Source organism: Chrysemys picta, chromosome 1, assembly GCF_011386835.1.
Source record: "Chrysemys picta bellii isolate R12L10 chromosome 1, ASM1138683v2, whole genome shotgun sequence".
Lineage (NCBI taxonomy): Eukaryota > Metazoa > Chordata > Testudines > Emydidae > Chrysemys > Chrysemys picta.
In genome coordinates this window covers 153,268,384-153,285,086 of record NC_088791.1, presented here as the reverse complement: position 1 = coordinate 153,285,086, position 16,703 = coordinate 153,268,384, and the positions used below count along the sequence as shown (strand labels likewise).

General features: G+C 39.7%; 1 protein-coding gene across 48 annotated transcripts in view; it reads right to left on the bottom strand.

The window, feature by feature from the left end:
• Positions 1 to 16,703, bottom strand: part of ZBTB20 (zinc finger and BTB domain containing 20) — a 660,688-nt gene that overhangs the window by 607,460 nt on the left and 36,525 nt on the right. For 38 of the 48 annotated variants that reach the window (XM_065587112.1, XM_065587098.1, XM_065587240.1 and 35 more), the window contains exon 1: positions 15,838 to 16,165. The exons of the other annotated variants lie outside the window; for them this stretch is intronic. The gene's annotated coding sequence lies outside the window, so the exon portion shown is untranslated. Of the gene's footprint in view, positions 1 to 15,837; positions 16,166 to 16,703 lie in introns of those variants that run through there. 48 annotated transcript variants of the gene reach the window in all.

The window sequence follows — 16,703 nt, the reverse complement described above, 5'->3', positions numbered from 1 at the left end:
GAGCATTCATTTCTCCTCATTATGATCTCACAAGCACATTAAAATCTTATTAACATTAATTACTTCTGAGCGTCTATGCATGAGCAGCGACAGGCTTGCGTGCGTGTGTGTGTGTGTGTGTGTCTGGATCATATCTACATTTATATACCTTGCTGCACTTTGCTTATAAAACATGTGAAAATATTGCTGCTAACACCAATTAGCTAATTTCACACACACACAGATAGTAAACTGCTGTCTCGCTGCACAGCTTATTATAGACTGGCAGACAGATGGACAGACAAACAGACGCAAAAAGCATCACGACTCCTCCTAAATTCAAGAGCTGGAACGCCTGACACCCCCAGGAGTGTGAGTTTTATCCTCCTAAGTCTGAGGTATGAAACAACACAAATATAAAAAAAAAAAATACAAGACAGCCAAATATCCCATTTTCTACACAGATGGGTTCAATGATAAAGTGATAGAGACAAAGAAAAAACTGGCAAGCAGACAAGCAGCAGGCACACAGAGAGATAGACGGAGACAGATAAACAAAGCAACAGAGAAAGAGATGAAAGTCTATTAAAATATGTATATCTGAATTTGGGCTAAGCAATATAAACTTTATCCCACCAGTAAAATGAGAAAAAAAATGGCAGAGCGAAAAGTCACAAAAGGTCCAACCTCACAAGAAAAATAAAATCCTGACTCCCTCCAAAACTATTTATGGATTCTGTTTATACTGAGAACATTACATACAGCTATTCAGCTCCGCCACAGAAACTCAAGAATAAATGCAAGCATCTAGACAGTAAAATCTGCAGAACTACATCATCCTCTTATCTCCCAATTTCATGTTCTTCTTCACTCTTTGCATCCATCTACTTTATTATTCACCCATGTCATCCCAACAAATCACTTCTTCCTGAATCTACCCTCTATCCTTTGTAGGTAAAATATAAATCACATACCTTGCACATACATCCCCCTGTATAGCCAAAACCACGTTCTTCCACCACCTGGAGGTTATCCTTTCATCTACAGACCCTTTAATCACCCAGAGATTCCAAAAGGACACTCACTTGTTGTCCCTACAACTGTATACCCTGGCTCAACACCAGTGTCATCCCAACCACTTCTCCAATGCTGTTCAGAAGGACTGAGCTCTCACCCTCCTTCTGGAGAGCAGAACTCCCATTGACTTCAGTGGGAGCTCCATGCTTGGAACAAGCATATACCTTAGCATCTAAATATTTTGTTTCACTGCCACTCACCTTACCTGCCATTTTTGAATGATCTCACTATGCACAGCACCAGAGGAAGGAAATTATTAAAGCTCTAAAACAGAACATTGTGCAGAAATTTAGAGATGGTATGGATTGGCTTGTTGAAGAAATTCAGAAATCAAACATAGCTTTGAGAGACAAAGCAATGCAAGTGGTGTTAATAATTTTTTCTTTAAGTTATAAGAAGTTGAATGTGGCAATAATGCTTGCCCCTCTCTAGTGCCTTCCATCCAAGAAACCCAAAGCACTTTACACGTATTAATTAAGCTTCAACACACCTGTGAGGTTATCATAACCCCCATTTTGTAGCTGGAAGCATAAGCACACAGAGGTGAAGTGACTTGCCCAAGATCAATCAGTAAGTCTGGGACAGAACCCAGGAACAGAACACAGATTTTCTGATGCATAGTTCTGCACTTCTTCCTCAACACAATCCTTCCCTGCCTATCATTTCACTCTCTAAGTTCAATATAAAGAAGAGTACATCTCAGAACTCCCAGCTGTGTGCTTTAAATCACCAGATACTGCTTCCTTCTTTAGGATTAGATCCACAGGGGGATTTAGCAATACCTAATTTTTAGTTGCCTAGTGTAATCCACATCCCTGAACTAATCGCCTAGGCTGCCTATATAATGCATGGGGAGAGTTAGGTCCTATGAATGAGATACACAAAAGCCAATACACTGTGTGGGGAGCTGCCTAAGTTAGCCGAAAGGAAATGCCAAGAAGTAGACCCGAAGTCCCACCCTTCAAAGGGATTTATAGATGTAACTCTGGGCCAGAGGGAGGCACCTCCCTCTGCATAAGATTCACAGGCATGAAACCCTTTCAGAATCTAAGCCCTTTTGTGCAAAAAACTAAGAAGGAAGAGAAAGCAGTGGTGGTGTCCACTTGTTAGGGCACTCACTGGGGAGGTGGGAGGCCCAGGTTCCATCCTCCCTGATCCAGTGAATATTTACTTATACAAAGTGAAACAGCTTCAACATGAGAGCCTGAGAAAAACAAACCTCACAGCCCAGAGGGTAGGGCACTCTCTTGAGATGCTCAAGTTAAATTATTTGCCTGCAGAAGGGAGAACTGAGCCCGGGTCTTCCACAACCTGGGTGAGTGCCTTACTCACTGGGCTAAAGGTTACATGGGGACTGGTACCATCACTGTTTGGGGGTGGGGAATCCAATAAGTGGCCTCTGAAAATGCCTACTGGATTGGGCTCTGCAGGCAAGATAGGTTAGGAATGCCAAACGTCCCAATCACCCCATTACACAGAGCAATACAGAGGTACCTCTGTTAACAAATCTGCTACACAAATTCAGAAGAGTGTTTCTGTAAGTAATACTTTGAAGACCAAATTGAGATGTTTATCTAGTAAAAAGTTGCCAATTTTATAAAAGTTGATAATTTTATTACAGTAACACCCAGAGACACCTATGTGGTACAGACCCCGTGGTGCTAACTGCTGCACAAACACAAGACAGTCCCTGCCTCTAAGAGTTTACAACATAACATTGGATAATAATCTTAAAAGCCCTAAAGACCAGAAGGATATGATTGCAATTTTTATAGAAACATATCTCATGGGATCACCATTGCCCCAATGACTATCAACAGGACTGACTGGATTTCAGAGCCCATTTGAGCCATCTATAAACAGATCACTATGCATAAATGAGAAAGAAACTGGGAAAAATTCCCTACAGGAGAAAGCAAATATATATTTACTAGCTCTACAATATAGAGAGACAGATTTTTCTTCTATATTCTATCAAGTCAGAATTCTTCCCAGCAAGTCCAGATCCTTACTCTGTTGTAGTCATGTTATCAGACTGTGCCAGTCCAAAGTTATATCATAGCAGCACACAGAAACAACAGGCCCAGAAAAAATGAAAATGCAGAAGAGGTGTGCACATGGCATCTGGACCAGCCCTGAGATTCACAGACTTTTGTGTCCTTTTGGAGGCTAAAAACATGAGGTTTTACTGACTCCCTCCTGGCTCTTATGAGCTTCTTATGGATTACTGAAATTGGAGAGTACATATGAGAAAGCTGGTTCATCAATTTCCTAGAAAAGACATTTATCCAGATTGCCCTCCTATCCTTGAAATGTGAGACACGGCTGAGGAGTGTTCTTTGTTATAGTGTCTCACAAATATATCCAGTAATGGTGAGTCCCATATGTCTCTGATAAATGAAAATGCTTTTTGAGCATTCCAATCTTTGCCTGTATAAACACACCACACGAGCTGAATTTGGCGCTCAAGAAAAGAAGTATTACTTGTGCTGGCCATTGAAAAATCCTGTTGTTCTTCTTCAGCCATGGACTTGTCCTGAGCATCAACTGAGAGAGAGTCAGATTGGTTTTGAGAAGTGGACAGATATTAATTAGAGACTAGGACAGAAGCATCAAACTTATTTGCAAGCTTGAAAGAGTTGAGATTTGAACCCGAATCTCAAGTAACAGAAAGGTAAGTGCAACAATCTATTGTACAATCTTATCACTTACAAGTTCCAGTTTTCAGGTTGAATGTATGAGCAATTTAGTCTACCATAATGTTTATTCTCAATGACAGATGTATCAGCAGAAATGCATCCCTGCACAGTCCAGCACTTGTGTGCCCTCTAGTATTACTTGCACATGCTTAGACTCCATTGATGATTTAATCAGACAACTAACAATCTTCTCTAAATATCCCTGTCCAGAAAACCCTTAGGGTTTATTTTTTCCCTATGTGCTCGTAACTCTCATTGAGGTTAATGGCAGTTATATCTACCTAGCTGTGGAGAATAGTCCAAAAGTTTAATATACCACTTACCTCACACATAGGAGCCTTTGTGTTCCTTTGGTGACTTCTTTCATTTCACTGAAGCAGGCAACACCACTAGCCACCCCAGCCAGTCATACTTTCCCACTGTGGATATCACTGCACAAGAAACAGGTACCAGAATGGTCCAGCTGTCTAACATCTCCTTCTTGACTGAACTGAGTAAGTACTATCTCTGGAGCTCAGAGGGGCATCTACAAGTGTGGAAAAGCCAACCGGATAATTTTTTACAAGTCTTTGAAGTTATGCTAACTAGAGCCCGGACAGCACTTAAAAAATAATAAAACAAGCAAACAAAAAAACCCTAAGAATCATTCTGTTTTTTATTCTGCTAGTAGAAGAGAGAATTTGTTGACATGTTAGCAAATCCTTAGACACATTTGGCTGACTTTTCAGTTACACTAGAGCCCTTTTACCTCACACTGGCAATGTAAAGGGGCCCTAAAGTGGATACAAGTGTAATTTACAGTGCTGGGACCCCCCCTTAACATTGCCAGAGTAGTGTAAAGAGGCCTTAGTGTAAATGAGAATTAGGCTAATCTGAGCTTCCCTTGTGCAGGGAAGATGGATTTTCCCTTTCCAAGCCTTATCTTTTATTTCAATACGTTGGGAAGGAAATGAGAAAGAATGATCTTGTGGCTAAGTCAGGGGCTCTGAGTCAGATCATTACGCTTCTATCCCAGGCTCTGCCACTGACTTGCTATGTAATAGTGGATGATTCAAGTGCTCTCTCTTTGCCTGAGTTTCCCCATTTGCAAAATGGGGATAACATTAGTGTCTTATCTCCTCAGGGTGATATGAGGCTAAATTCATGAATTTTATAAAGTGCTGTGCAAGATATTTGGACAAAAGTTTCTACAGAAATGGAAAGTATGATTGTTGTTATCATTAGTTGCCCAGATATTCTCCATGGTCATTCCCTTCCCCACTCCATTGATAATTGCTCTCCATTTTGAAGTGCCTGTGTTGCTCCTTTAGCTAAAGAGCTCAGGAGAAACTTAGGTGGAGTTGATGTGATCCTTTGGCAAGAACAAGCAAAAGAATCATATTAGGATCATGGTCTTATTCTGATGCTACAAAATGAAGACTGACTATTGTACAACTTGAATCAATGGTGTTGGAATAATTTTTATAGTAGTGGTGCTGAAAGCAATTGAACAAAACTGCAGACCCTGTATAAGATGGAAACCACTTCAAGCCAGCGTGTGCACTGCAACCCCAGCAGCTCTAGTTCCAGCATCACTGACTTGACCCTATATGGACTGATATATAAAAGCTCTCTCTTGTGGACTTTAATACTTTTGCAAGTTTTCCCAATGTGTAACATGGATGAGGTTGAACATTTCTTCTCTGACTGTCGAGTAAGAAGCCGGAAGCAAGCCCCCTCAAAAATCTGCCTCAAAGTTCTCAGGAAACCCTAAGCACAGATCTCTTTGAAAGGGGGTCCTCATTAGGTAAGATTTCAAAGAAAGATCTGGTAAGAATCTTGATATTACACCTACATGTATTACACCTTCCATTAGAGAAACAATATCTAAGGTAGTGAAGGTGTTATACTCAGCAGCACCGTCCTAAAAGAAACTGGCTGCTGGATAGGAATCACTTATAAAATCTCATGTGTGGTCTTTTCTGCTTGAAGTGAATCCAAACTTCAGCTTCTAGCACAGAAACATAGGGCCATATTCTGCTTTCAGTTAGCACAATGTAACCCCATTGACTTCCACAGAATGACTCCAGTTTTATACTGATGTAACACAGGGCAAAATAGAACCCATATCAGTGGGCGTTAAGTGCCTAAATAGCTTTGAGGATTTGGGCCATAGTCCTCTGAATTTGTAAGAATATGATTCCAGTTCACTACCCATGCGAGAGAAGGAAAAAGTTATGTCCACATCCCTCCTCACTCCACTGCTGTTTATATTAAATGCTGCTGGTAGAATTATCTCCATTTCCTGCCACTGTGACCAAGTTATCCCCCTCTTGTTGCATTACGTTCAGGCTTTTTGTCCTCATCTTCTTTACACAGCTCTTCCCCGCTGCCTGCATCTCAGCTTTCAGTCCTTCTTAGTGCTCACATTCTTCCCAAACCTCTCTCCTATCCTGCCCCATTTTTATACTTTTCCCATGTTGAAGCCAGTGTTCCCTGGTAACGTTACCGAATCAGATTTTAATAACTTTTTAGATCAGACTTCTATCAACTAAATGTTGGTCTTGAGCACTAGCTCTGACAGGGAACTCCCATAAAGTTAGTTTTATCTCTTTTTTTCCTAAGAAGTGGGAAAGAAAAGTTAGAAGAATTTTGGAACTGTGTCTAATGCCTTTATTTTTAGGGTGTCATATCTGAGGAACCTTGCATCCAATTCACTGCAAATCTCCCTGAAAAATTCCAGTTGGACCCCCATAACTAAACTAGAAATTTTTAGACTGATCTGACTGTCTTTGTGGATTGGAGGGGAAATCAGTTGCAACTTTAACTATGGAGCAAACGCTTCCCTATGATCCAAGCAAGGAATGCTTGCCATAGGTTTTCACCCAGATCCACAAATGGAGGAAGCCTGACTAAGCTTTCATTTTCTATCTGCTATACATTCTCTGCCCCGAATGCTCTTTAAATAGAAACTATCACACTGGAGTTTGAAGCAATCTAACCAGAACCACAGTCTACCATAGACATGATACGGTATAACCTACATCCAGACCTAATCTATCACATGGGTTTGTAAACCATTTTATAACACTACTAAGGTGACACTGGGATTTGGAATGTTAGGAGAGCCTTTCTAGCATGAATCATATTTTATATACACGTGTGTGTGTGTGCATGCGCGTGTGGTGCTCTGCCGAACATAGTTAAAACTCAAGGTTAGATAGGGTCTTTGTCTAATAAAGTAAAAATAAACAATTTAAACTATTAATAAAACAAAACACAGCTTCTTCTACTTGAGGCAGCTAAAGACAGAGACCAAATGAGATCTCTGGTGCCAGACCTTTTCTGAAATCACATAGGAAAAGCCTAAGTGCTCAATAACTAGATCAAGAGAACAAAACAGACCCACTGAAGTAAGGAAGGAAAAGTTACTATGCACCTTTGGGGAGGTGTTGTGAGGCCCAAGTCTGACGGTGAAAAGTGCTTATCATAATAAAATTATACCCAATGCTTCTTCATTGGTCTCAAAGCATCCTCCCAAAGTGGTAAACACTCTTATCCCCATTTCATGGATGAGTAAATGAGGCACAGAGGGGAAGTGACTTGCTCAAAATTACACAGGGAATTAGTGACAAAACTAGGAATAAAAACCAATCCTCCTGACTCCACATGCCATGGGTGTTTTTATTAGACAATCCACAAAGACAGTCAGATCAGTCTCAAAATTTCTAGTTTAGTTATGGGGTCCAACTAGAATTTTTCAGGGAGATTTGAAGTGAATTGGATGCAAGGTTCATCAGATATGACACCCTAAAAATAAAGGCATTATTTAATGGTTACTTACCCATACACCCCAGCTGCAGCATTATAATCTCATTACAGCTTTGCACTCTGATCTGTGGTTTTGCGCTGACAAAAAAAAAACAAAAAAACTTCATTTTTCTCTGCATGCAAGGAAAGAAAATTGTCTAGAAAATGCTGAGCAAAGTTTTAATTTGGAGGCTCTGTGCCATAAAAAGGAGGCCAACAACACAGGTACACAACCCTCTGTGAGGGGGAATTCTGGAGATGTTTAGAAAAACCCTACAACAGGGGAAAGATGTGATTTTTCTCTTCAATTGGTTTTTTCTTCAATATTTAGTGCAGTTTAGCTGACCATACTGTGAAAACACTTGAACCATCTAGGAGCAGTTGCTTCCATAGCAATGAAATGTTTCAGGCCGTGCTGGATTGGCTTTGTGGACAAATGGTTTGAAGTCTGTCTGTACAGCTCAGAGAGAACCAACTTGTTTAGAAAATGTCAGTATCTTTTAAATCCCCTCCAAGTGGAGCAAGTTTGAAGCTTCCAAAACTTGGCAGTCATTGGGAGAAGGAAAAAAAAGCAGCTTTTTTATGAAATGCTGGAAATTACGAAACAAACTTCTTGGAATTCAAACAGTTTGTCCGTGAGTCAGTGACAACTGAGCCTTCGTACTTGTTAGTTTAGTGCTAGTGAAAGAGGCCGTATTGATGTCCCTGGGCACTGAATTCTCTGTTTAACCCCAAAGCAGGTCCAGCAGCAGGGCAAGCTACTGCCACACCATTCTCTGCTACTGTGCCTCATGTTTGACCTGGAGGGACTCAGGGGTCAGAGAGTAGCTTCAGTTCTCAATGGCCCATTCACTTCATGATGTCTCTGCTGAGACTGCCCACAAGAAGGTCAATTTCTTACATCTTTGGCCCAGACGAGTGGGCGACTATGAAGTGGGGCCTGGGAAGAGGAAATAAAAGAGGATGATGCTGGAGGCCTCCCCAAAAAGGCGGGAAACCCACAAGGAGAAGGAAAATAAATCAGTGAGCCTTTTCTTTTATTTTCTGACCCTTCAAAAATGGATGAAGTCTAGGAAGTGGGCTCTGTCCACAAAGATTCAAATTATTCAGTGACAATCAGATTTTTATGTGGGTTGGGTCACTCCAACCAATGAGCAACCAAGCAGTCACCTGGAAGGGAAGCATGAGACTTGCATCAACAAAAGCTTCCATAAGTCTGGACTGACAATTTGGTCCCGGTCCTGAAGCAGCTCTACACAGTTAATTCCCACTAAGGTCAGTGGCTGTGAGAGAAGGCTCTTTATCATGATACTCTGCTTAGGTGGGAAAGGCAGCAGGATCTTGTATGACCTCATCGCCCCTTCAGAAGTCTTCAATACATTCCCGATTGTCCAGGGGAATCTACAATCATTCCTGAGTTTTATCCAGGACTCAGTCTTCTCCACCATTCAGGTGGGAAGTGATGGATGTGAAAAACATATGAAGTGGGAAGCAAAATGTCCCTATTAAGAAGGGAGTTAATTAAACAAACAAGTCTATATCTTAAAAAACAAAATAGGAGGCATCACAATGAGAAAAGAGGCTAAAGAGAACCCTGAAGAAGAACAGAAACTTTCCAGTCCATGGAACAGGATGAGACGAGCAGAACTGTACTCAGCAGAGAAGCAGATTTAACTGATGCAGCTGTAAAAATACTGAGAGCTGCCAAAGCCTTATCTACCCTAAGGTTTCCACCACTACTCCCACTAGCTCAGCTGAAACTAATGGTTGCACCAGTGAGAATATTTTTCTATAGAGCCCTCATGTAGGAAATATCTTAGTGATAGCAGCAACAATGGGGAGAAATTCAGACTTTGGGAAATGACAGAGAAAGACTCCTGTCCCACAGAAGCATGACAAAGCAAGGGTAGATGGAAGAATCACAGGTTAGGATGTTTCAAATGTTAAATGAACAATGATGTAACGTATTTTTTCTAGGATCCACTGCTTTTCACGTTCTTCAGATGAAGCCTTCTTTCTCTACCAATGTTGTCCATTTCAAAACGGCTTGAAATCAACTTTTTTAACATCCCATTTTGTATTGCACCCTCACAGAGGGCATGGGCATGACTCTAGGGATAGGATTTGTTAGTTCTACAGAGAACCAGCAGAGGGAGCACAAGAGCAATTAAACAATTTGTCCTGGTATCTAAACAATGGTTGGTTGGTTTGTTTGTTTTCTAATTCTCAGCATTCTATCCACCTCCAATTCCTGTAATTCAGTTATCTACCAAATTGCTCGGAGTTTAGGGGCCAAGACAGTGGAGAGTAACAGGTCCTGTAGCACCTCCCCCTACTAGAAAATGGAGCCAGAGACTCTAAGGGCTATAGAGAGGGGGAGATGGGTATCACAGCAACAGTACAGAACCCGATTTCCAAGCAGGGATCTGTTGGTTTTATGTCACCTTCATCTGTGGGCTGAAGGGATAATTAGTATTTTTGAAAGAGAAAATTAAAATAAAGAACAAACAAAAAAAAAAGCCGGGGCTAAGTTATAGTTTCAAACAAAAAGACCTTTACTCTGTCAAATATTAACCCCGACACACACACACACAGCATGCCTAGGGATATGTTTTCAATCCCAACCTCACTTCCTATCTTGAGTCTGCATCCCTGTTGGAGTCTCAAAGATTCCCCCCTAACCATTATCCTCAAATTCCTACATCATGGCCACCATCTATCCAGCTAAGGAGAATGGCATAGGACTCTCTGGGGAGCACATTAATAATTAGCTTTCTTTCAGTCAACTGGACGGATCACAGTGAGGTCCAACAAAGCACTTTTCCCACCTCATGTTCATATTTCCAAGGGACTGATCACATTCCTAGCCACTAATCACCTTGGAACCAAGTGACTAGAAAGCAACTACTTTACTTTAAAAGTATTCTAGTAGAGTGCAGGTAATTTCCCATGATGAATTGCCCAGGACCAAAGGGCAGACCACCCTTGCCTACATTATTAGCAGTGCCACAGTTCCAAAGTAAATTTATTGTGTGAGCATTACATTTTCAGGTGATCTTTATGTAATTTATAGAATGGTAATACTTCAGTATTCCAATAGTTTCTATAGGAACTATACAGTGTGTTGCATGCAGATTCACAGCCTACCATTCAGGTTTTCTTTCCTCTTCACTGCTGAGTTTACCAAACTCAGTACTTTTAAAATACAAAATTAGATAACCACTAATTTAATTCTGACTGGGACATTGAGGAAGAGACAAAATGAACATGCTTTGCCACTTCCTGGGACCTTGCACTGTCACTTATAGTTGTGCAAACTGGGCATAAAATGCTACCAAAGCATAATTTTCTTCTCACTCACTCACACCAGTGGTAATATTCTGCACTCATTTTGCACAGGTGTAAATAATGACACAAGGTACAAGACACTAGAGAATCAAGCCCTATATGTTGTGCCAGTGTTTGAATTAAGCAGGACTGTTCTTAATATATCTATCTACCTATCTATCTACCCACACACACACACGGAGTTGCTGAATAATGCCAGACTGACAGTCACAGAACAGGTATAGGACAGGCAGCAACAATAACATTTTCTTCACATTATGCTGTTGATGTGGCTTATTGCTGATGGTGAGGGAACCACTTCTCATGAGAGTTCTGTCTTTGTGCCCATTCAGTCCTCGCCCTTTCTTTTCACACTGCCACCTAGTGCCAATGGCTTTGATGATTTGATTTTGTAATACGGACATCTTCCCATTAGGAACTGGATTGAGAGCCCCATGTTCATTTCACATAATACATACAAAGGGCTGTCAGAGAGTAACTATTTTCTTTTTCAGCATGGTTTTCTGCCATTATCCCATTTTTCCATCCAGGCCTCTCAAATGCTCCAAGTCAGATAGCCTTTCCCAATGAAATCTGGATGTACCTCCCATTCCTACCCCCTGCTATCTATCAACACTGACCCCACACTGGCCATAGAAGAGGAATGTGACAAACTGACTCAATAATACTTTCAGTCTCTGCTGACCCACAGACCATGGGACAAGCACATACCCATATCCCTGCTAGCCACAAATGGTTCAGTTCTTTCTTATGAGCCCATTCCTTCAAACCCTATACAAATAGAACATCCATTGAAGTGACTGCAATGTATACAGTGTACATGGGAAGACTGTACTACTGGGTCCTGTATAGGCAGAAAACCAAACATGCATAATTAGTCATCATTATGAAGTGCCAGATTTCTACTAAAAGGAGAATTTGATAATTACTATAGGACTAAGCATTAAAATTAAAATTAGATAAATAATCAACAGGAATACAAGGGATACTGTCGACTTAAAAACCAAATTGGGATAAATCCTTAGCTCTTTACTCAAATTGTATTCACCCCTTACTCAAACCTTGATAAATCAACGAGAGCATGCCTGAGCTAAAATTGAGTAAACATTTCAAAAGATCCTCAAGATTTAGACCTTAGTTTAAAAGTATCAATTAGACTATTAGAGCCGAAAGAATATTAAAAATCCAATTTTATACTGTTGATGCTGTTTGTTTATTTTCTGAATTTTCTTGGGTCAGACAAGCAAAATCAATGAAGTCAGTTTCACTTTTGTTTACCACCAGTTTCTCAGTGCTGCAAGGTTTGAGTTGCAAACCATGCAGAAGGAACAACTGGTTGTTTTAAAAACTGTTCCAATTGGAATGTTTATAAGAACTCTGAAACACTTCTATGGGTCTTAGGTTTTGTCAAAGTTTTTTTTCCCAAATATCTAAATAACTTAGAAGCTAAATTTGAGTTATTAATTTCCCTCTCACATTTGTAAACTCCTCGCAATAGTAGCCATCTTCCCCAACACATCATTGTGGAAAAAAACTACAAAGTGATATAGGAATGAAACTAATTGGATTATATAGGGACATATGCCATCAGTTTATGAACAAAACCCCTGTTTGGTATATTTCTGCTTAAAAACTAATGGCACAATATGGGCTGTAGAAATTAAGCAGGCGTTTCCTGAAATGACTTTTAAAACCTATAAAATCTAACAGAGTATGAGTTCCTGTCTATGGGATTTTTAAACCATCCTACAGAATTCTATAGCAGGGATTTCATTCTCCATTTAAATCTCAGTTTTATATAAATGATAATACATGTTTAAAAATGTTCTGCAGCTGTTCCCTTATGAGTAAGCTGGGCCTATGGAGAAAATGTGGAAATGGGAAAACTGTGAGTAATATTTACTATTATGATATATCCAACTCAGGAAATTACAACAACTGTGTATATTAAAATAAACAAGATTGATATTTATCTCTCCTCCTAAAAAAAAATACTAAAAATAATTTGACTTAGTATTTATTTGGCATTTGGGTTTAACTATCTGGTATCCCCATATTTTGGCCTTGTTAAAAAATCCAGCACTCACTTTGATCTCACAGGAGTTAAAGAGGCATATACACACGCCATTCAGTCCAAAATTGCATTAGCTACAGGGCATGGCAAAGCATGAAATAACTGCTCCAGAGTACTTCCTCATGTGGGTGTGTTAGATAACTGTTAGCTCCAACACTAAAATAAAGCATACTGCGACCCACTCAACACTGCAGGGTTCTACTCTGTTAGACTGAAAGGGTTGGTAGGACTGGAACATATAGAACCCACAACAATATGAGGTTGGCTAATGTCAGGTCTTCCAACTCTATTAAACCTCCCTAGTGCCAAAAGACTTTTGGCTTTTGGAGTTCCAATTACAGCATCATATGCTGGCTTTAAGTTTACTTAGGCACACTCTCCCCTTTGCTTTTGTATACACATTGCAAACAGACTTTGTGCCATAGACAAAGCTGAGTCTTTTGATAGAAAATACTTTGGTTTCACAGAGAATTAAATCATTTTAATGGAAAGTATTTTTTTTAAAGAATTTTAATTTTTTTTCTTCCCGCTGGATGATAAAAAATGTTTCTCACATCCTGCTTTTCCCACTAGGCAATTCTTTTTTCCTGGTGTTTCCATAAGATTAATTGATATTTTGTAATCTTTTTTAAAGTTATTTGGAAGAGTTGGGATAGGACCATGACTTCTGTTAATCATATATTAAAGAGTCCCAACATCAGTTTCACAAAAACTCACATAGATAGAAATCTGTGCTGTAAGAGCTCATACACACCTGTATTGGTTCAAAAGAAAGTGATGGGTGACTAGAAATGCACACACATACTTCATGTGGGGAAATGGGAGGAGGGAATGCTAATATTTCAGCTCAATGCCTCCAGGCTAACCCCCATCAAAACAGCATCAAATGTTTCTCCATTTGAGACCCCTTAATTTTTGGAACTACTTCAGCTCCCTATATGCTCAAATCAGAGTTTAGGGGGAGGGGAGAATATCTTACTACAGTGACAAGTAATTTCTGACAATAAAAACAGTTAAAGTTTGTTGACCAAATGTTAATTAGCAGCCTGAGTTGAAAAGAGGCAGGAAAGGGAGTGGAAAACACTAAATTTCATTCCTGAGCTAACAGATGGACCACCGATTCTTGACAAAATGCTACAGAAAGCCACTGAAAAGTTCCGCTTAGGCCTGGAAAAAAACTAATAAGATGGAGTGAATGGGTTCTGTATCTACAGAGCCAGTGGATTATTTGCTGTTCTGGGTTTAAACTGATTTGGTTTGTCCAGAGAGGAGTCGCTTTTGTTGAGATGAGAGAGTTATAAGATACAGGATGTAAAAATACAAAAGATAAACTTGTTGGTACCAAAAGTTGTCTACTGTCCTAAAACAATGGATTTTTAATAAACATTTCACAAGATCTGAACCCTGATAATGTGTTGAAGAATCTCCTGTACAATCCCAGGTGGGCTAGGAATATTGCATTATGGACATGTGTTATCGGAAAGGCCTAATAGATTTTTTTTAAATCGTCTGCCTCTTACTATTAAATAATTTGCTATTTTAAAAGGTGATTGTTATTGTTAAGAGATCTCCACTGATCAGCGTCCATTTTCTATAATTTCTCATGGATTCTCCAGAATGTTTTATATAACTCACTTCCACTCACTATCTGTCTTAATTTTTTTTTTACCAACAGAGTAGCAGTTTTACTCTCCGACAGCACTGACAAGAGCTCAGATAAAAAGCCCATTTCAAATGGATCTGTTTAACCAGCCTTTAGAACCCATGATAAGGCTAGCTTGAAAAACTCAACATTGTTAAATGGGCTATGAGACGCAACACAAACCCAGAAAAATAGTAATAATGAATCCACAGACACACTCTGTATTTGAAATAACAAATACAAAGGTTATTTATGGAATGAAAATATGGTAAATAAATAGTTACTGTTTCTAGACAAAATGGCTCAAAAGATTTCATAAATTGTTTCCACTGTAAAAAAATATCTACCTCCCCCCTCCAAATACACATACTGAAACACAAGCACAACCATGTATAAATGGGGGAGGGCAATCAAAGATACAAACTCCCTCTTAGAAAGTTTGAAGTCATATTAACCCAGTCATGCCTCTATGATGTAACATTAAATCAGCAACATAAAAGTTAGAATATATCTCCCACTCCCTCTTAAGTAAAATAAAGAGTTAAAAAAATTAAAATAAATGCTTTAAAAATCCATCAGGGAAAAGTACATGTACGCTAATTAAAATCACCTCCCCTTCTCCCTCCCCCCAAATTTTTTAAAATAAAAATCCTGGCAGAAAGAGTGGAACCTGCTTTCTGTTTTTATTTAATGTACAATCAACATGGACTTTAAACTTATAGTAGATATAAAACAAAGAACAAGAGTCACAGTTAAACCTGGTCACCGGCAATACAGCTAAAACTCATTGGCAAATACTAACAAAAACCCATTTAGCAGTAAATAAGGAGAACATGATATATGGACGGACAGATGGAACTGCATAAACAGAAAAGAAAAAGCAGAGACCCACAGACATACGGAGAGGGCTGTTTTAAAAGAGTGAAAGATATTGATTTACTTGGAACTAGTGTTGGAAAACAAACATATTTGTTTCCTTCACTGATGTTAAAAAAAAGTAATTAAAGTGAATCATAAGGGGGCACACCCTGAAATAAGTAGAAGGGGAAAAAACATTTGTAAAGGCTAAGGCCTTCTATAGATGTTCAAAATTTTAAGCTAGCAAATGGGTTTGACAAACTTACATCTCTATATTAAAAATCGAGAGGGTGGGGGTGAAAGAATAAATAAGTGTCATGGGGTTAGGGGGGAGCAGGATTTTTTTTTTTTATAAAAGTTGACTGGCCTACCTTGTTCCCCAGTCCTCAGTTTGTCTCCTCATAGTCGCTGTCTCCCTGGAAGTACAGTGTGAGTGGTAATGACTGCCTGCCTCCCTAATGAGTCCATTTTCCTGCTCTTGATGTTGTGTATATACACACACTGCAACCTACCTTACAAACCACAGAGACGGGAAAGGGAGTGAGAGAGAGAGAGAGAGAGAGAGAGCAAGCGAGAGTGTGAGAGGGAGAGAGAGAGAAAGGCACACACAGACAAAGCCCTCCTACCAGACAGCAGACAACCCTCCTTCCCCTATCTAGCAAAATACAACTCGGCTAATGCAGCAACAGGTTCAATACTGCCAGACTGAGACAGTGTAAAAAAGGTATATAGTGCAGATCAGGATTGCTGGCAAATAAACTGTTTACAGCCAGCTGGCTCCACCTTTCTTATTTATGTTACAGAATGTTGGAATGCATTGTTTCAGACAGTCTATGTAATTATCATAAATACATTTTGTGCATATTAGCATGAAGCACTGAAATGTATCAGCCATTCTGCTCCGTAACCTTATAGCTTTAACACATGCAGGGAAGGTGTAAACATATCTCTTTTGACAGGCAGGCTACACAAAGCCCACTGATGATTTTAAAGTCATGAGATCTTTCAAGAACGAAGCTCCCGAAGACAGGTTTCCCCAGACAATAGGGGAGCAGGGAAAACTGATCTGGAGGAGGAGGAAGTCTCTACAAGAGGTTGCTCAGTAAGCAAACTAAAAGAGAGGGCCATTCTCCCTAATATTCTCTTCCCCCAATATATACGTATTAGTAAGCTTCTGCCCCTACAGCTATAATAATGAACTGTGCTTATGTCTGAACAGGTGCATTGCATATAGTAC